Here is a 20,686-nt window from a genome sequence, read left to right as displayed (position 1 = left end):
ACTGTTTGTGTACATAAATACGTTACACATTACCTTTTAAGCCTGAATGTTTTTGTGCCAAGCTACCATAGGATCAATAATAGGTTAATTTAGTGATTTTTGTTCACCTGACAAGGATTGTGGCTGTGACGTGAGAAGGGCTAACATGTCCTTCAACCAACAACCCAATTTTCCCACATTGACTATCTGCTTTTGGCAAAAAAAGGCACAATTGACCATCAGTATCCAAAAACTGGAGGAAAAAATATTGGAAGTGAGACAAAAGTATCACAACTCCACTCTGAAACAAATACATTTGACAGAATTGGACCGACAAGTAATGGTTCTAACAACAAATTAGTCAATCAATCAATCAATCACAGACATTTATAGAGCGCACTAGTTACCCGGAGGGTCTCAAGGCGCTTGGGGGGGGGGGGGGTGTGCTGCTACTGCTCGAATAGCCAGGTCTTGAGCTTCTTCCTGAAGGAGAGGTGGTCTTGGGTCAGACGCAGGTCGGGAGGGAGGGAGTTCCAGGTCTTGGCGGCCAGGTATGAGAAGGACCTTCCTCCTGTTGTCGTTCTTCGGATGCGGGGGACGGCGGCGAGGGCGTGGCTGGCTGATCGGAGATGACGTTTGGGAGCGTAGAAGTTGATGCGGTTGTTGAGGTAGCTCGGGCCTTGATCGTGTAGGGCTTTGTGTGCGTGGGTGAGGAGACGGAAGGTGATTCTTTTGTTGACGGGGAGCCAATGCAGGTCTCTCAGATGTCCGGAGATGTGGCTGTGTCGTGGGATGTCGAGGATGAGTCTGGCTGAGGCGTTCTGGATCCGCTGGAGTCTCTTCTGGAGCTTGGTGGTGGTTCCGGCGTAGAGGGCGTTGCCGTAGTCCAGTCGGCTGGTGACGAGGGCCTGGGTGACCGCCTTCCTGGTCTCGGTGGGGATCCACCGGAAGATCTTCCGTAGCATGCGCAGGATGTTGAAGCATGACGAGGAGACGGCATTAACTTGTCTGGTCATGGTGAGGGAGGAGTCCAAGATGAAGCCCAGGTTGCGTGCGTGGTCTGTCGGTTTGGGTGCGGTGCCCAGGGCGGGGGCCCACCAGGAGTCGTCCCAGGCGGAGGGCGAGGAACCCAGGATGAGGACTTCCGTCTTGTCTGAGTTCAGTTTCAGGCGGCTGGTCGTCATCCACTCGGCTACGTCTTTCATCCCTTCGTGAAGGTTGGCTCTGGCGGCGGCGGAGTCGTTGGTCAGGGAGAGGATCAGCTGGGTGTCGTCAGCGTAGGAGATGATGTTGAGGTTGTGTTGGCGTGCGATGGCCGCGAGGGGGCTCATGTAGACATTGAAGAGGGTGGGGCTCAGCGAGGATCCTTGAGGGACGCCGCAGATGACTTCGGTGGCCTCTGACTTGTACGGTGGTAGACTGACTCTCTGTGTTCTTCCGTCGAGGAAGGAGATGATCCATTCCAGTGCCTTCTCCTGGATTCCGACGTAGCTGAGGCGCTGCACTAGGGTGCGGTGGCAGACAGTGTTGAATGCCGTGGAGAGGTCTAGGAGGATGAGGGCCGCTGTTTCTCCGTTGTCCATCAGGGCTCGGATGTCATCCGTGGCAGCGATGAGGGCGGTCTCGGTGCTGTGGTTGGCTCAGAAGCCAGACTGTGAGGGGTCGAGGGATCCATTCGTCTCGAGGAAGGCGGCCAGCTGCTTGTTGACGGTCTTCTCGATGACTTTGGCTGGGAACGGGAGGAGCGAGATGGGGCGGTAATTCTTGAGTTCGGTGGGGTCAACTTCATATGTGCATTTACTAGACTAACTTAGTGAGCTAGAGGAAAATCCTGCAAAGGGTCTTATGCAACATAACACATGCGTAACAAAAAGTATGCATAACCCTAGATGCAAGGTTTCCATTCCATACAAAACCCAGAAGGTGTCCATGGCTACAGCCTTCTTAATCCCTAAAGATGGGTTCTACAAAGAAAATAGTAAGGAGGGGCATATTTCACTTTGAAATAAGTTTAAGGCTTCCACTATGCTTTAACTCTGTAGATAGGCTTTAACCTACTTCTCCCCATAAGTTGCATTCGCTAGCGACCCCTAGGAGGTAGTAATCTCTGAGAAGAAGAACAGGGAACACTATGAAACAGATAGGCAACTCTGTTCAGTGGAATATTTGCCTTCCTTTACACAGACTGCTGTATACGGACAAGGATTTTACAGGGACTGGTACACAAACCCTAAAATTAGGACCACTGGTAGAGAAGTCACAAGTGCTCCCTCATAGTAAGGAAATACCAAGCTTCTAGGATGACATTGTAGGGACCTTCATAATAATAAATCTATAAGTGAAATAGGTTTCTCCACACACAAAAAAGAGGACTGTCACCACAGATACATGGAAGCATGTAAAACCAAGAACACAAAGAAAGAGGACTTACATTACAGACCCATATCCATCATCCGGCACCATTTGTGCTTTGACAAAACAGGAATTTGGATTTTGGGTAAAAGGGCATGCTTTCACCTCATCATGCTAGGAACAAGTGGCTATAGTTTTTTTTAAAAAAAAATTATTGAAAGGGCTTGCACCGTTACCTGATTCCACAAGTGACTCAACCTCAAAATTTAAGAGCAGGGCCGAAGTGTTGGTTATGTTTTACGATGGGCCAGAGCCTACATTTCAACTCCTCAAAGAATTTTCTGGTGACAGTGTGCTGGTAAAGCCCTTGTTTCATTACTAAAAATGTGTCTTGAGAATAAGTGCTATGAAAGGTGTACTCACGAATCGTTTGCAATGACATAGTACATATTTTTCACCAAAAAAGGAAAACTCACCGCAAATTAGATATTCTAAAGGTTCGTGTGTTTAACTTAATTGGAGAGCTCTTTTTATTTCATAGAAAGTTAACATTAAGAAAGTCAAGAAATATTTATTGTAGTTTCTTTTTTAGAACAGCTTGGAAGCAATTTGTAGTTATATAATTGTAATGAACGACTCTGAAGGAGAAGGTGGGAATGGGCTGAATTTATAATTGGAAACTGTATTTAGAAATTAATCCAGGTAGCATAGTGAGAAACATGCACCAACTAACATTTCCAATTATTACTTTTGAGTTTATTCGCATAAACACATTTATTAAAGCACAGATTTTCAGCAGGGAGCAATAATAAGAGTGTGGAGGCGAAGAACAATGAAAAAATATGAGAATAACTGATGTCATGCTGCTACGATATAATAGCTGCATTACATTTATCACAAATAATAGAACAAGTGAGCCTGCAAATTCTCGTGATATTAAGAAGGTAAATGGTAGTTCAATAATTATATTGAACAACAACGTGATAAAAAGCTATCAGAATGTTGACATAAACTCTAAAACGTTAGGAAAAGGCGTAAGACGTTCTACAAATTGTATCACACAGTTGTTAGGGAAATGTATCTTTTCCTGTCTGTATATACAAAATCCAGCATTAATAATTTTAAAAATTCCTTATTGTCTTATTCTGAAACACGACAACTCTGTACTTGAATTTACTAAACTGGTTTCTGGAGCACTGAAGTCTTAGAGAGTTTAGGCTTCTTTTTTTCAGAATTTGGTAAACGTGGGCTGGGAAAATATTCCCACTTTCTACATATTGATTCATGCTCAAAAAGGCATCAGTATGCAAAAATGTTTACCTCTTTCTTGATCAAGACTTTTTTGAAGGCTTTATTACATTGGCAGGGGGTCAATATCAGGAAATAGAACAGGATATAACCCTTTAATACATTCTCACTTAAAAATAAGTTATTAGACCATTAGTATGTTGAAAGTTCAATGGAACACAATGGAATAGCAAGGGCTATAAACTACTAGAGGTGGGCGGAATATGCGGAGTTTCACTCCAAGTAATTCTGCAGTTACATGTAAAGCGAGATTCTACAAGAAGGAATAAAGGGCTGAATACATGAAGGATTCACTGATTTCTGAGATGTTTTGTACCAAACAGCTTGTCCTAATAAATCCTCACTGATGCCACTGTTGGATTTATTTATAAACTCATTTACACAGGAGACCTTTTTAGAGAGTCCCCTGAAAACCTACCAAGCACTGGTGTGGTTTCTGACTTGTTTTTGCCAGTCTGACTCTACCAGATATGTTTCTAACCTCATGGGGTGGGAGCCAGCGCTCTCAGAGGAAAGAGATAAAGCCTGCTATAGGTGCAGGTGCTTCCCACCTCCTCAAGGACATGATGGCCTTCCTGGTGGGAAGCTTCAAAGTTGATGCCCCCTTTGAAATCCAACCAAGGAACCTCAAGATAATGGGGGATGCCAAGACCCCTTTCCTGCTTCACTGTTGATGGGAGGAAAGGCTGGAAACTTAGTTAGATTAGGAGGCGGGTCCCCACTTAGCCTACACCACCCCTAGAGTCGGGCAGGCAAGGTGAACCCCTCTCCTGAATTTCCACCATCTTGGGATGGTGGAGAAACAACCTCTCAGGGCTAGGGTTGTTCCCATTCCCACAGGAAGTGGTCACTAGAGGGTGTAGACCCCCTTAAGGTAGGTAGTCCATTGGCTGCTACTTGTACCCTTTTGTAACACCCCTAAATTCAGTATTTAGGTGGCACCACAATACCTAAACATCAGGTTTGATGGACAAGAGAAGACCAGGACAAAGAAGACCCGCTGCATGAGAACTAAAGCCCTGCTGCAGAACAAAAGGCACCAAACCAGGCCTGCTGCCTCCAGGACTCATTATTCACTGCCTGTTGTGTCATCTTGAACCTGAAAGGACTCCAAGATCCCCAGACTACCTCCAGCTTTCAGGAAATTGCCAAGAATCTCACTTGGAGGTGAAGGTATCACTCCCCTTCACCCCGCAGGGACCGATCGCTTGAAGCACAGTTTGGGACTTTGTGCTCCCCAACGACCTCAAGACAGCTCTCAAGCAAGAAAAGGTACAACTGCTCCAGAGGTTCAGATCTATCTTTTCATCAAGTTTTGATACATCGAGTCCTATCAGAGCCAAGGTGTACCGATTCCCGGGGTATCAGACCCCCAACGGCAAACACCAAGAAGAAGAGTCCACACCGGAATCCCAAAGCACCTGAAACAAGCTTCCTGAGTGGCTCATCTCTCCCAAGATTGCCTCTCCAAATTGCCTGCCCCTGACCGCGAGGACTTCAAGACGAAAGACGCCTGGCTGACCTATTTGTTATGCACCCAGAGCCACCCGCTCTAGCACCGACCAACCAGCTGTGGTCCCATTGTCCCCAAGTCCTTATGATATCCTCTCTCAAAGTAGCCCCATCAGACTTACCTGTATGTCCTCTTGTGCAGTGTACTTTCAAGTGGCCCCATCATCTTTTGTTTGCATCTTCCAAGACCTCAGCACTCTGCTCCCGGATCATCGGTATGCTCCTAAACCTCTCCTTCTGGAACTTTGGACCTGGTCCTGAAATCGACCTAAAACGAGAAGGTGAACTTTATGAAAGCATTGCTTGATTTTCTATGCATTATTCAGCTATTTCCCCATTGCTTCCAATGGTGCGTAATTGCGCACAAAAGTGATATATCTTCTGAACTTTTCACAAATCATAACTCCGAAAGTACTTACCTCAGAACTGTGTCCTTGGTCTTAAAAATGACATAAAAAACAATATTATTTTTATAAATTGGTCTAGAATGTATTCTTGAGTGTGTGTCTCATTGATTGCCTCTGTGGAGTATTTCAAATGCTTAGCACTACCCTCTGATAAGCCTAAGTGCTCCCCCACACTACCACAAAAAGAACATTAGAATTATCTGCTTTTTCTCTGTATTCCATTTGGGGATTCTCTGGACTCTATGAGCAGTGTATTTCTTTTTACTACACTATATAGAGAGCCAGCTTCCTACATCAAATCCTGGAAGTTTCATAGTTCTGAAAATCCTACTACGCCCTTTTTTCCCCTGTGACATGCAGACCTATGCTTTCCACAAATTAAATACAGAACAATGCTGTGTAGTCCCATGCTGTGCATTTTACATGCTTAGGGGTTCATTTATTAGCTTTGCAACGCATTGCACCACAGCAAGTCACAAAGGCTGATGCCTTAATGAGGGACGTAAGGGCAGATTTATATATTTGTCACACAGCTCAGCCTAAAAATCAAATTTGGTGTATTGTGCTAGGTGGAACACAGCGCAGAGTCATATCTACTAAGATTGGCCTGCTCTTGTCTCTCCCTGTGTTAGCACCCTAATTATGTTGCCTTATGCAATACATAGACACTTCATGAGGCAGAGCTGATGTGAGCTGTCTAGCATGGGGTTTTTACTAGACGTTTTCTCTCTAACACAGGTTCCTATACCTAGACATATTTTAGAAGCATTCCATTTATTGGGTGTGTGCTGTGCAATGCAACATGCATGGAATGCATCTGAGAAATGAAAACATTTCCCTTTGTTAACTCTTGATGTAGTGTTGGCGTTAGTTTTTAATACAAATCCTGGTTGACTGTCTTAATAGGCTGGTGTTTGCTCCGACCCACAAGAAATTGCATACTTAGTTATGCGTCAAAATTTTACACATTCCCAGGTGAGGTATAATGAAGAGAAATATCTATGGGGCATATTACCAAGCAATAGTGATAATTATCGCTATTGCTTGGTTAGTGTGAAAAATTATCGCCGAGCTGAGGCGATTTTTATCGCAGATAAACCTTGGTATTACCATGGTTTATCGCAAATGCGATAAAAATCGGCCGTAATGCATGAATATCGCTGAAGTCAGCGATATTCATGCATTAGCGAGCTAATGCTCTTAGCCATGTTATCCACCTCCCATTGGATAACATGGCTAAGAACTGCTCAGGGCAGGTGTTAGCTTTTGGAGATATTCACGCTTAGCGCAAATATCTCCAAAAGTTGGTAATAGGAGATAGCGATGTTAGCGACTGTTTCCAGTCGCTAACATCTTGGCACGCCCACTTTGCATGTCATTAGTGATAAATATCGCTGACATGCAAAGTGGGGCCCAAGGTGGTCGCTATCTCCTACTAGCTGTCGCTAACTGGTGTTAGCGACAGCTAGGTAATAGGGAGATAATTTTATCTCCGCTTTCTTGGCTTTTAAAGCCAAAAAAGCAGAGATAAACCCCCTTGATAATATGCCCCTATATTTCTCCTCGTTTCTTCCTATTTCTATGTGTGTTGCATTCTGCTGCACACACAGAAAGAGGAATATGCACCCTAGGAACACCTTCCTGCACAAAAACAATTCTCTGATGCATTTCCCTCTTTCTATGTGTGCTGCAGAATGCATCACACATAGAAGGAGGAAAAAACGAGGAGAAATAAAGATATTTCTGCTTGTTACACCTCACTTAGAGAGGCATAGCATTTTGACGCATTCCCAGGTCGACCAGTAATAGTAAATCTGGGAATGCCCCAAAACCCATGGGTAGATATGTGAAAACACCCACGTTCCAGCCATGGAACGCCTCCATGGGGCAGAGTAACTCAACGCAGTGATTTGTGCTGCATTGCGTAACTCGAGATTTATCAAGCCATAGAGGGCCACGGCCTGATAAATCTTACTTTAATGTTGAGCAACCCTTGCGCCTCTATTGCATGATCCTAGAGCGACACAACACATTGGTAAATATGCCCCGAATGTTTCTTGTTCGAATTGGCTGCAAAGTTCATCAAAATCATGGAACCATTTTCTTCTTACAAATATCAAACGCTTTCCCCTTTAAGACGGTAGCACTGCTGTTCATAATAAAGCTGCACTTTATAATATATACGCGCTAACAATGTAATTAGTGTAATTTTCATGGAGATTTCAAAAATAACTCCATCAAGATTGCACATGTTATTGCAGCTTCCTTCACACCACAGACAATCCTACCTCATAAAATAAAGACAGAAGCGAACTGACCTCACGTTAGTTAAACATTAAATGACAAGGACCTGTTTGATTTAATATGAAACAATGACAGTTTTGTCATGGTAAGAAGATTGGATAAATTAAATGTGAGTGGCTTCTAGAAAAATAATCGTAGGTGTAAGAAACTAATGAGAAAATGTATGCCTGAAAGAGTAATTGTGTAGGCTGTTCAACATATGTGAAACAGGAAAATGTTTCAGTAGAGTAAAATGCATGCTGCAGAGGTGTGTACAGTGCATATGGTGCACTTTCCTTTCTCCCTTTCACGCAACACAGTGTAGCATGTTCCCTTGCTACGCTGTATGGTATGAATGAATAGTTAACCTGGTCCTTTGGGTTTTACCTGTAGTTATTTTAAACCCAATTAGTGATTTTGAGTTAGAAGAGACATCATTTGTGGGTGCTGTTTCCTTGCCCTAAAAAACTCAAATGTTACCCAGTGTAATGGGAAAAACCCAAGAGTGGAGTCACTTTTCATTTCGTGCATTATAAATTGAGATGGAAAAACAATTTGAGTCTGACTTTCGATATACTGGTCCGACAAAGGTGATGGCCGTTGTATTTTAGCCAGTCGATATGAAAAGAACTCCAGATAGTTGTATTTAAATTGAAGTTTAGAGTTTGCACCCACACTCCCATACACATATTTTTATTTATTGCTAACTCCAGCATAACAATAATCAAAGGAATCAATGAATATAGTAAGGGCCTAATTTAGATCCACATAAACACTGGAGCCACACTAATTTCCATGTCAATGACCCCAGATGAATTCTCTGCTTCTGGTCACTCAGCCCACTCGCCTTTCCCAGGTTGATGTGTGAGTAGCTCATTCAGTCTATGTTTTTTCTTTGCATTCTAGGATTTTCACTCCTGCTATTATAAGATGATTCAGAGGACCACAAATTCCGGAATGCAGATGGAAGTAGCTGGACTAGATGAACTACTCATGTATGGAACAGGGAAAAGTGAAACCTCTGGACACAGTCATTCTGTGCTGCAGATAAATGGCAGTGCACATTGTTGTTGTATGTTTGGTTCAATTCTACAGAATCCATAGTAGTAAGGCTTGTGCTTAAGGGATCGAATATATCTAATCTCACATATCTTCTGAGTAAAAGAGGCTGAGAGATGTGTGTCTGTCATATTTAGAACAGAACAATATCTTACTATCTTGCACATACACCAACTCCATATAGAGTTTGATTTCTTAGTAATGATAATGAATTAGAGTAACGTACAATTGATATCATGGTCATATGTGAATGCTCTAGTTTAGGAAGTAGGGGACCCCTATATATCAATACACTAGCTATACATAGGGAAGAAACACGTTTTGAAAAGGTCTATAACTAGTGAAAAAACTGGAAATGAAATAAAAACTACTATTGTGTAAGCCCACTAAATCTGATACTGAATCACCAAAAGCATAGGTGTATTCTGATTTATTTTATTTTTTCACAGGTATATATATTTTTATACACATTTTTTTAACAATTTAAAGAAGATAGATAGATATTTCATAGATAGATTATAATATACTTGATAATCAGATGATACTTCAAATAATGTTCACAAACACATCTAAAATTTCATAACAAACACATAAATAAGCATGTGACAAAGAATGATGGAGGCAACTTGGTAGGTAGCACACAGGCAAAGCGGTGGGTGACACACTACGCGTGTTTCGGCTTTGGAAGCCTTCATCAGGTGACCTGTATTTGGCACCATAATTTAAAAAGATAGGAAAGAAGGAAAAACAAAACACATATATTTACAGTCAAACTCATACATAAATAAACATGAATATAGTGGGCTTATATATATCTCTCTCTGTTAGTTCCTAATACTTATAATTCATAATTCACAGTACATGATATGTACAAAAGACCTAGAAAAATATACTATATACATGTCCAAAAAAACACACAATATTTTCCTAAAACCACATATTATAACAGACTCTATGTATTTTCTTGTCATTTCAGTGCAACATGTAAGGATTACAATTGATGTAGACTTTATGTACCATATCAAACCATCTCTGTTGTATATTATTCATTCTCTGGATGTACAAAGGGAATGTACCGTATAGTTTAGAACAGATGTACAATCTTATTTTTGGGTTCCACAGAACAGCAAGACAATTGTTACTAAATATACGTAACCAACCTGTTATTTAAAAAAACAATGTAGAAAAGAAAATGTATATGTCCATATATCGGATGCTTCTCTTCATAATAACTAGTTGCAGATGGGTCAGTATATGCATATGACTATCAGCTTGAACTTATGCATATCAATGACACAGAAATGTTTTCATATAAGCACTGTAGGCGGACACGGTACATATAAAAGAAACACCAATTAAGATGCATTTATATAACTCCTACAGTTCTCCAAGAATTTTTTTTATATATAAACATATATATATGCACATAAACGCGATGTATACATATTAATCAGCCTATTTGTCCAATATAGAGCCATTGACACCACCTAGTGCTTCATTTCTGGGCATGGTGTACAGTGAGGGTAAAGCAAAGCAAAACATGGCAATATTTTTGGGACTTACGTGAGAAAAAAGAGGCTCAAGATGAGAGGAATATCAAACTTAAAAACATATACTTCATCAGAGGTTCGTGTTCCTGTATTTTACTAAGAATGAAGAAAGCAACAGTGGGTAATATAGTTAAAGTTATGGGGTCACTAAGATGTAAGTAGCTATGCAGTGAGAGAATAAAGGACAGACAAATGTCATACATGAAGCAAGATAAACAAGCAGACTAATCAACATTAAGCACCAGATATTAATAATAGGGCCCAGGCATTTATCAATACCGATGATGGTGCGTATTGCTTAAAATATACTCACCAAAGTGAGGAGGTAGTAACGTACTAATATAAATAAAGGGTCGCGTTTGGCGAGCTCTGTCAGAGCACGAGTAACCATGAGGGCCATATCCCGCTTTTCTTCTTATGGACTATAGGTAAGCGCCTCTTCAGTCAGCTACTGTAGCCCTGCTCCAACTTTATGTTGTCGAGTGCTACAGGATACGAGAATGAGAACCGCCCGTTTTTATTTATTTCAATGTCTGCCAGCAGACTATGAAGGGGCCTATGGCATCCATTACCGCGGTTTTAGTTACGTTGTTGAGGGCCAGACAAAAGGTGTGTTCATACAGGGAATCTAAAAGGAATATACAAAGTAGAGATGTTACTGACAAACACCGTAAAACGGAAAACCTGCTATAGGTTTCATTAGGGGCTGTGGATAAATAATCGGAAGGAAATGTAAAGAGTAAGGAAAAAAAAAAACACATCTTTGCTTGTCGCCTATAATGAGACTTTTGGAGCACAAACGACTTAATTCGCTACATGCCGACTCATGAATAACAATACTAAGTAACAACCCATGTAATATATCACTCGATAAATGCGCGATACAAATAAAATATATTTGGCAACAACGTAACTAAAACCGCGGTAATGGATGCCATAGGCCCCTTCATAGTCTGCTGGCAGACATTGAAATAAATACAAACGGGCGGTTCTCATTCTCGTATCCTGTAGCACTCGACTACATAAAGTTGGAGCAGGACTACAGTAGCTGACAGAAGAAGCGACTTACCTATAGTCCATAAGAAGAAAAGCGGGATATGGCCCTCATGGTTACTCGTGCTCTGACAGAGCTCGCCAAACGTGACCCTTTATTTATATTAGTACGTTACTACCTCCTCACTTTGGTGAGTATATTTTAAGCAATACGCACCATCATCGGTATTGATAAATGCCTGGGCCCTAATATTAATATCTGGTGCTTAATGTTGATTAGTCTGCTTGTTTATCTTGCTTCATGTATGACATTTGTCTGTCCTTTATTCTCTCACTGCATAGCTACTTACATCTTAGCGACCCCATAACTTTAACTATATTACCCACTGTTGCTTTCTTTATTCTCATTAAAATACGGAAACGCGAACCTCTGATTAAGTATATGTTTTTAAGTTTGATTTTCCTCTCATCTTGAGCCTCTTTTTTCTCACGTAAGTCCCAAAAATATTTCCTTGTTTTGCTTTGCTTTACCCTCACTGTACACCATGGCCAGAAATGAAGCACTAGGTGGTGTCAATGGCTCTATATCAGACAAATAGGCTGATTAATATGTATACATCGCGTTTATGTGCATATATATATATGTTTATATATAAAAAATGTTTCTTGGAGAACTGTAGGAGTTATATAAATGCATCTTAATTGGTGTTTCTTTTATATGTACCGTGTCCGCCTACAGTGCTTATATGAAAACATTTCTGTGTCATTGATATGCATAAGTTCAAGCTGATAGTCATATGCATATACTGACCCATCTGCAACTAGTTATTATGAAGAGAAGCATCAGATATATGGACATATACAAATTTTTTTCTACATTGTTTTTTTAAATAACAGGTTGGTTGCGTATATTTAGTAACAATTGTCTTGCTGTACTGTGAAACCCAAAAATAAGTTTGTACATCTGTTCTAAACTATACGGTACATTCCCTTTGTACATCCAGAGAATGAATAATATACAACAGAGATGGTTTGATATGGTACATAAAGTCTACGTCAATTGTAATCCTTACATGTTGCACTGAAATGACAAGAAAATACATAGAGTCTGTTATAATATGTGGTTTTAGGAAAATATTGTGTGTTTTTTTGGACATGTATATAGTATATTTTTCTAGGTCTTTTGTACATATCATGTACTGTGAATTATGAATTATAAGTATTAGGAATTAACAGAGAGATATATATATAAGCCCACTATATTCATGTTTATTTATGTATGAGTTTGACTGTAAATATATGTGTTTTGTTTTTCCTTCTTTCCCATTTTTTTAAATTATAGTGCCAAAGACGTGTCACCTGATGAAGGCTTCCAAAGCCGAAACGCGTGTAGTGTGTCACCCACCGCTTTGCCTGTGAGCTACCTACCACATTGCCTCCATCATTCTTTGTCACGTGCTCATTTATGTGTTTGTTATGAAATTTTAGATGTGTTTGTGAACATTATTTGAAGTATCATCTGATTATCAAGTATATTATAATCTATCTATGAAATATCTATCTATCTTCTTTAAATTGTTCAAAAAAATGTGTATAAAAATATATATACCTGTGAAAAAATAAAATAAATCAGAATACACCTATGCTTTTGGTGATTCAGTATCAGATTTAGTGGGCTTACACAATAGTAGTTTTTATTTATCTTCCAGTTTTTTCACTAGTTATAGACCTTTTCAAAACGCATATGTGGATGCTCTTCCAGGTTTCTGGCAACACAACTAAATGTGATACCTACTTTTTATGTATTGACTCACCAGATATACTTGGAATCAAAATAGTCACTGAAGACAAAAGGGTTTTACACCTATTTAATGTTTATAACAGATCCTGCCGATTATATAGGGAGTCACCAATAATAGAAACACTTGACTCACTCTTAAATGTATTAGATCCAGGAATAAGCATAATAGTAGGTGGTGACCTGAATTGTAATTATGAACCCATTACAGGGCTAGAGAACCTGCTAGAGGATGAGGATAGTGCTAACAAGATACCAGCATTGAATAGCAGTGAGACGGTCCCAGGCACTATTTTAGCTCTCCAAATTACAAGGGTAATGGCTGGCCATGGTATGACGGCATGTAATGGACGTCTACCACCGGACAGTCCCAAAGCCCCAACCTTTTTTAGAAATAAGTGCCAGAGTAAAATTGATTACCTTATCTTATCATCCGACATTTGGTTATTTGCTGTAGATATGGAGATCAGACCAAGAACAGAAAGTGACCATCGCCCGCTTGAACTCAGTTTTTGTAGGAGTTTATTGCTGAGCCAGAGTGAGAATGGAAGAATACCCCATACTAGCCCAGATGACATTATAGTCAGCAATAATCGTCGCACAGTTAAATGGGCGTACATACTAGAAAACAGAGATCTGTTGTCTAATATTTATAGTTATTTCGCCAAAAGTTTCGATACATATGATACCTCCCAATATGGGAAAAACACATTCCTAAAATTAAATACTAGGTTTTTCAAAGAACTTATCCCATTAATGACAAAAAAAAAGGAGACGGGGGGAGTTTGTAACTCTCAGTTAGTAGGGAAATCTTGGTTTAATAGGGAATGTCGTAGTGCTAAGTTGGTCCTAGTCCATGCTATAAAAAACAATAACATCTTAGCAGTCAAAGATCGCAGGGCTAAATATAGGAAAATTCAAGAGAAAGCAAAAACTTCTTGGGATGAAGAAATTTGGTCCAGTATGTTGTCTGCTGCTAAAAAGAGGGATCAGAAGTTGTTCTGGGAAATAGTGGCTAAGGGAAACAAAAAAGAAAAGGGATCTCAGAAGGTCTTTCTTGATTACCTGGACAATCATTTTACTCAGTTATACAATGTCCCTGAGGGGGATCAGGCCCTTCCTGATCTTAATATATTGCCAACTTCAAGTGGGGAGAGTTTAGTCTTACATTTTGATATGCAGGAAACAGAATTAGCAATTAACTCAGTTAAAAACGGGAAGGCTCCGGGACTCGATAAAATACCAGGTGATTTATATAAACATGAAACCAACATTTGGGTCCCCTATATTAACCGTTTATGGAATGCTGTAGCTGCGGGTGCAGATATACCGGACACATGGAAAGGTGCGGAAATAATTACTATTTTTAAAAAGGGCGATAGGAATGATCCCGCAAACTATTGCCCTATTAGTTTAATTGACATCTTACAGAAAATGTATGCAAGGCATGTTTTAAATTGTGTAAATATTTGGATGGACGAGGAATTAGTGCTCACCAAGTTCCAAGCGGGGTTCAGAGCCAAAATAAGTACTATCGTCCTAATGTTTTGTTGCCTGTGTTGGAAGTAAATCACTTTGAGAAAAGGTCCCTTGTATGTAGCATTTGTAGACCTTTGGGCGGCGCTTGATTTAATCCCCAGAAAATTGTTATAGGAGGCACCAAGGGCTACCGGGCAACCTCTTAGAGCAGGTTATAAAATTACACAGAAATAACTATGCAAAGGTTAGGTGGGGCCTAGGTAGGGAGCTAACAAGACAAATACCGATAAAGAGTGGAGTCCGTAAAGGATGTGTGTTGGCCCCCACATTGTTCTCCCTGTTTGTCAACGATATTCCATCTTGTATGGAGAATTGTAGCAACGACTCTCCAAAATTGGGGGGTGAGAGGGTCCCATCCCTCCTTTTCGCTGGCGACACTATACTTATATCCCAAACACCCCGGGGCCTACAGAACTTATTAGATAAGTTCCAGACATACTGCAACAAAAAGGGCCTTGAGATTAATGTAAAGAAAACAAAATATATGGCTATAAACCCTCATAAAACCCTCATAAACATTTTAAGGAAAATCTGATGTTAAATGGACATAAATTAGAACATGTCCAGAACTTTAGCTATCTGGGTGTTTCCCTGGATTCTAATTTAACATGGAAAACCCAGATAGAAAAAAGTAAAATAGTATTTACGCAAAACCTGTTACCAATAATGAAAAGACATGGTAATAGCCTAAACAAAGGAGTTTCACCAGCCTTAGAGATTTTTACATTTAAAGTACAATCAGCTGCACTATATGGGGCAGAATTATGTGGACCCATGTGTAAGAAATCTTTCGAAACTGGTGAGAACAAATTTTTTAGGGCATTGTTAAGACTACCTGTCAGCACGCCGTTGGTACCACTCTTCTTAGATCTCAATATGAAACCTACTGACCATCATGCAATCTTGAGACCCCTGATGCTCTGGGTCAGACTTTGGTCGACCCCTGAGCTGACAGATTACAAGGATGGTCTAAAAGAAATAATGGAACTGGATTGCTGTAACAAAGTCCTATGGCTCAGTCATGTAAGATCCTGGTTAACAAAAATTGGCCTGGCACATTTTTGGGATGATTCATCTTTATTAAATCAAACTTCGAAAAAAATGTTAAAGTTGTCATTTTTGGCATATGTGAACCTAGATGTGCTGAATGGAAGAGTATATGGATCGTTAACAAATAGCTTTTTGATGTTCAAAGATATAGCACTCTATGAATGCCTCCTCGATGAAGTTTACCACCACTTGCCAAGACACTTTATATGAAATATAGATATGGCATCTTGAGGACAAACACCTGCGCATCAAGGTGGTCTCAAAATAGCAACGATTAATGAACCCTATGCCCGAGTCAGGTAAAGAACGATGACTTACACATTTTGTTCTTTTGTCTGACCTACGCAGTACCTAGAAAAAGATGGATCAAACCCCTTTTCCTGTATATAGGCGCGAGATCATATAAAGAGGCTGGAAGAATTTTAAAAACTAACACCAGCCAGGTTATTGTCGTTGGCATCAGTAGATTTTTGTTAGCCACAAATTTTATAAGAATCAAAATGGGCCTAAAACTAATGAAAAATGTCATTGTTTTAATATCTTTGATAGCACTTTCCATAACTGATAGTGCTGGTTATTTGCGTATTTATCCATGAATTTTATATATACTCATTTCATACTCATGTCTTTTATACTCTTATCATTTATTGATCGCTTAAATATAATTATATCTGCCCAATATTGTTAGTGTTGGTTAGCTACGTATTTTTCCATGAATTTTACAATATTTATTTTATACATTGCCTTTTTATACTTTTAATTATTTATTGATGTTTTAAATGTAATTATATCCGCCCTTAAAACTGTCATTCAGGATATTATTGAAACACTCTTTACATGTTGCCACTCCCTATCATGTTAACTATGTTGAAATGAATTGTGTCTTAAATGGAATTGTACATGTTTTTTTTATGCATCTTTTATGGTACTAAATGTACCGAAATAAAGATTTTGAATTGAAATTTGATACCTACTGCAATGAAACAGAGCTTGACAAAATGATGGAATGAGCACAGTTTAGAACACAAACTATAGGGCAAGCAAACTTGAAGTGGTAGATACTTGTCCCATGTAAACTCTATTTGAATTGCAACACTGGAGATTACGAGTTGCAAGCTCAGCATATTCTGAACCACTGAGTAGAGGCAAGGCCATCTCCACAATCACTGTGCTGTGGTAGAATCCAAATTTCATGTTACCTACCTTCTTTGCTTAAAACTTGATGTCACCTAGAGGGTAAACTACCTTTATGACACAACTTTTACAACACAGTGCCTTTACAACGCGGTATTTACAACGAAAACCATTACAACGCATTGCGCTGGGGGGCACTCTAGGATAGGGAATAAGTTTAATTTACTATCCAACACCTTCCCTAGTGTCCACGGGGATTGGAGTTGGAATAGTAAATTTAACTATTCACTATCCAGCACCCCAAAGCACTATGCGTTGTAACAGTTTTCGTTGTAAATACAGCGTTGTAAAGGCATGCGTGGTAAAAGTATGCGTTGTAACGTCATACATCCCACCTAGAGCACCACTGTCCACATCGACCATGATGCATTTGTTGGGCAGGATTAAAAGATACAGTTTACCATCTAGGACCAACCCGGGCACCTCTCGATCTGCATGGCCATATGAAGTGGCACTATAAACAAGGATTGGAAAACTCACTCTAAGCAGACATCTGCAAACTAGCAAACACTTTTGACATTTTTAAGACCAATTCAGAAGCTGTCAGCAGCAGGGAAATGTAGAGCTGTCTGTTGATTATCTTAGCATTCCCAGCCATATTGGTTTTATGTGAAAGAGATCAAAAGAGCCATATGTCAGACAAGCTTCAATGATTCATTTAAGCATGAATATCCCAATATTAATACTAGCATGAGGATAACAAAGAGTTTAGAAACCTAATGACAAAAACTGATTCAAGCTTCACATTCCTAGTTTACTATTTCTTAATATCTAAAAATCCTTTCTGACTGTAGAACATGGAGGAACACTCCAACATTAGTATCTTGTTGGATTTAGTCCCGATTCTTAAAATGGGTCGCAAGCCCTACATGTGTTGCCCAAAGACGTAAATTGATGATACATACAAATGGAATACATCCGATAACTTAATCACAAGGTAATGTACTGCCCTCAAAATTACCAAACAATGTATGCATCGGTTGGAACTTGATTTTTTCTGCATAGCTGTATTGCTGTTGGAGACACACTGCTTCTGGCTGTGGAAGATACTTTACCTGCAAGGTTTTAACTGCAGGAGCTACAGAGCCACTAACCTTTGGGAGAAAGTGAAGCCGTTGATAGCAAATTGACTATGATCATAAAATCCAGAGCTGCTTTTTGTGTCAGTTTTTGTTGCACCTTGCTTGACCAGAGCATTTTGTGTTACAGATCCACAGTGAGTTATGTTGGGAGACGGGATTTTCTTTACAGGATATTGAGGTGCATTAATTGAAAAACCTTCTTACAGACCAATGGATGATCAATGCCACATATGCAAATCAACAAAATACACAAGATGATGGACGGAATGTTGCACAATGGCAAAACATTCACCCCAGTCACAGATATGGCTGCAGTGTTCTGTATGGTCTGTAGTTTGCATAGGTGAAACTTGCTGATTCCGGCATAGAGGGAGTTTCCGTTGTCCAGTCTGCTGGTTATGAGAGCCTGGGTGACGGTCTTTCTTGATTCGGGGGAGATCCATTTCTAGGTCTTCCGAAGGATTAGTAGGGTGTTGAAACAGGTGGAGGTGATGGAGTTCATCTGTCAGGTCATGGAGAGGGAGGACTCGATTCCGATGCTGAGGTTCCAGGCGTGGTCCGTGGGGGGGGGCAGCCGAGGGCAGTGGGACACCAGGTGATGTCCCATGCAGAGGGGAAGGGTCCAAGGATGAGGACCTCTGTCTTCTCCGAGTTGAGCTTCAGGCAGCTGCTGCTCATCCAGAATGAGACATCCTTTATTTCTCCTGAAAGCTGAGATTGGTGGTGATGGGGTCCTTGGTAAAGGATAGGGTGAGCTGGGTGTCGTCGGCACAGGATACTATGCTGAGTTCATTCTGTCTGACGATGGTGGCGAGGGGCTATGTAGATGTTGAAAATCGTAGGTCTGAGCGATAAACATTGGGGTACTCTGCAGTTGATCTCTGTGGGTTCGGAGAGGAAGGGTGGAAGCCTGATTCTTTTGGTTCTGCTGGTGAGAAAGGAGTGTTGCCAGTCGAGGGCGGTTCCTTATATGCAAGCGTCGAGGAGTCTGGCAGTGTGTGCGAGGTGGGAGACGGTGTCGAAGGTAGCAGAGAGGTCAGGTAGGAACAGGGCAGCGGTGTGGCCATGGTCGAGAAGGGTGCGGATGTCGTCTGTGGCAGCGAGTAGTGCGGACTCAGTGCTGTGGTTGCTGCGGAATCTGGATTTGGAGGGTTCGAGGATGGCGTTCTCTTTGATAAATTTCTTTAGTTGGACGTTGACAGCCTTATCGGTGACTTAGGTCGCGAAGGGGAGGAGGGAGATGGGTCAGTAGTTCTTGAGGTCTGAAGCATCCGCTGAGGGATCCCTGAGTAGGGACTTGACTTCTGCACATTTCCAGTCATCAGGAAATGTGCCGCTTTTGAAGATGGTGCTGATGGTGCATCACAGTTCCATTCCAATGGCAGTGGCAGCTCTGTGGAAGATGTGTGGAGGGTAGGGGTCCGTTGGGGCTCCTGAGTGAATGCCCTTCATGGTGGATCTGGTGTCTTTGGTGGTGACTCGGGTCCAGGAGGAGATGGTGGGCTGGCTGGCATTGCTGGAGGAGAGAGTGGTTTCCGAGTCAGGTGTCTGTTTGTTGTAGTTGTCTTAGAAGGACTGGATTTAAACCCTTGACCCAGTCCTGAGGCGGAAGCCGGGAGCTGGAGGTACTCGATAATTTTAACATTTGGAAAACTACTATTTCCTTACTTTGTGTGGTGTCACTGTTTTTTGTGCTTTTAAGAAAAACAACACTCACCTAAGCGCCTCACTGCTTTCAGCGCACAGCTGCCCTTGAGCTGACGCGCCCACCTCGCGCTTTCTCAGCTGCCGCCAATCTCCCAGGCGTGCGCGCTGACTCTGCCCCCTTCAGGCCACGCCCCCTGCTGGCTGTACTTAAACCGCTGACTCCCAGCGGCAACGGATAAACCCTTGACCCAGTCCTGAGGCGGAAGCCGGGAGCTGGAGGTACTCGATAATTTTAAAATTTGGAAAACTACTATTTCCTTACTTTGTGTGGTGTCACTGTTTTTTGTGCTTTTAAGAAAAACAACACTCACCTAAGCGCCTCACTGCTTTCAGCGCACAGCTGCCCTTGAGCTGACGCGCCCACCTCGCGCTTTCTCAGCTGCCGCCAATCTCCCAGGCGTGCGCGCTGACTCCGCCCCCTTCAGGCCACGCCCCCTGCTGGCTTTACTTAAACCGCTGACTCCCAGCGGCAACGGATAAACCCTTGACCCAGTCCTGAGGCGGAAGCCGGGAGCTGGAGGTACTCGATAATTTTAAAATTTGAAAAACTACTATTTCCTTACTTTGTGTGGTGTCACTGTTTTTTGTGCTTTTAAGAAAAACAACACTCACCTAAGCGCCTCACTGCTTTCAGCGCACAGCTGCCCTTGAGCTGACGCGCCCACCTCGCGCTTTCTCAGCTGCCGCCAATCTCCCAGGCGTGCGCGCTGACTCCGCCCCCTTCAGGCCACGCCCCCTGCTGGCTGTACTTAAACCGCTGACTCCCAGCGGCAACGGATAAACCCTTGACCCAGTCCTGAGGCGGAAGCCGGGAGCTGGAGGTACTCGATAATTTTAAAATTTGAAAAACTACTATTTCCTTACTTTGTGTGG

The sequence above is a fragment of the Lissotriton vulgaris genome, chromosome 3_1 (assembly GCF_964263255.1).
Source record: "Lissotriton vulgaris chromosome 3_1, aLisVul1.2, whole genome shotgun sequence".
NCBI classification, from domain to species: domain Eukaryota; kingdom Metazoa; phylum Chordata; class Amphibia; order Caudata; family Salamandridae; genus Lissotriton; species Lissotriton vulgaris.
The sequence above is the reverse complement of the archived record's forward strand: the minus strand, read 5'-3'. Positions refer to the sequence as shown.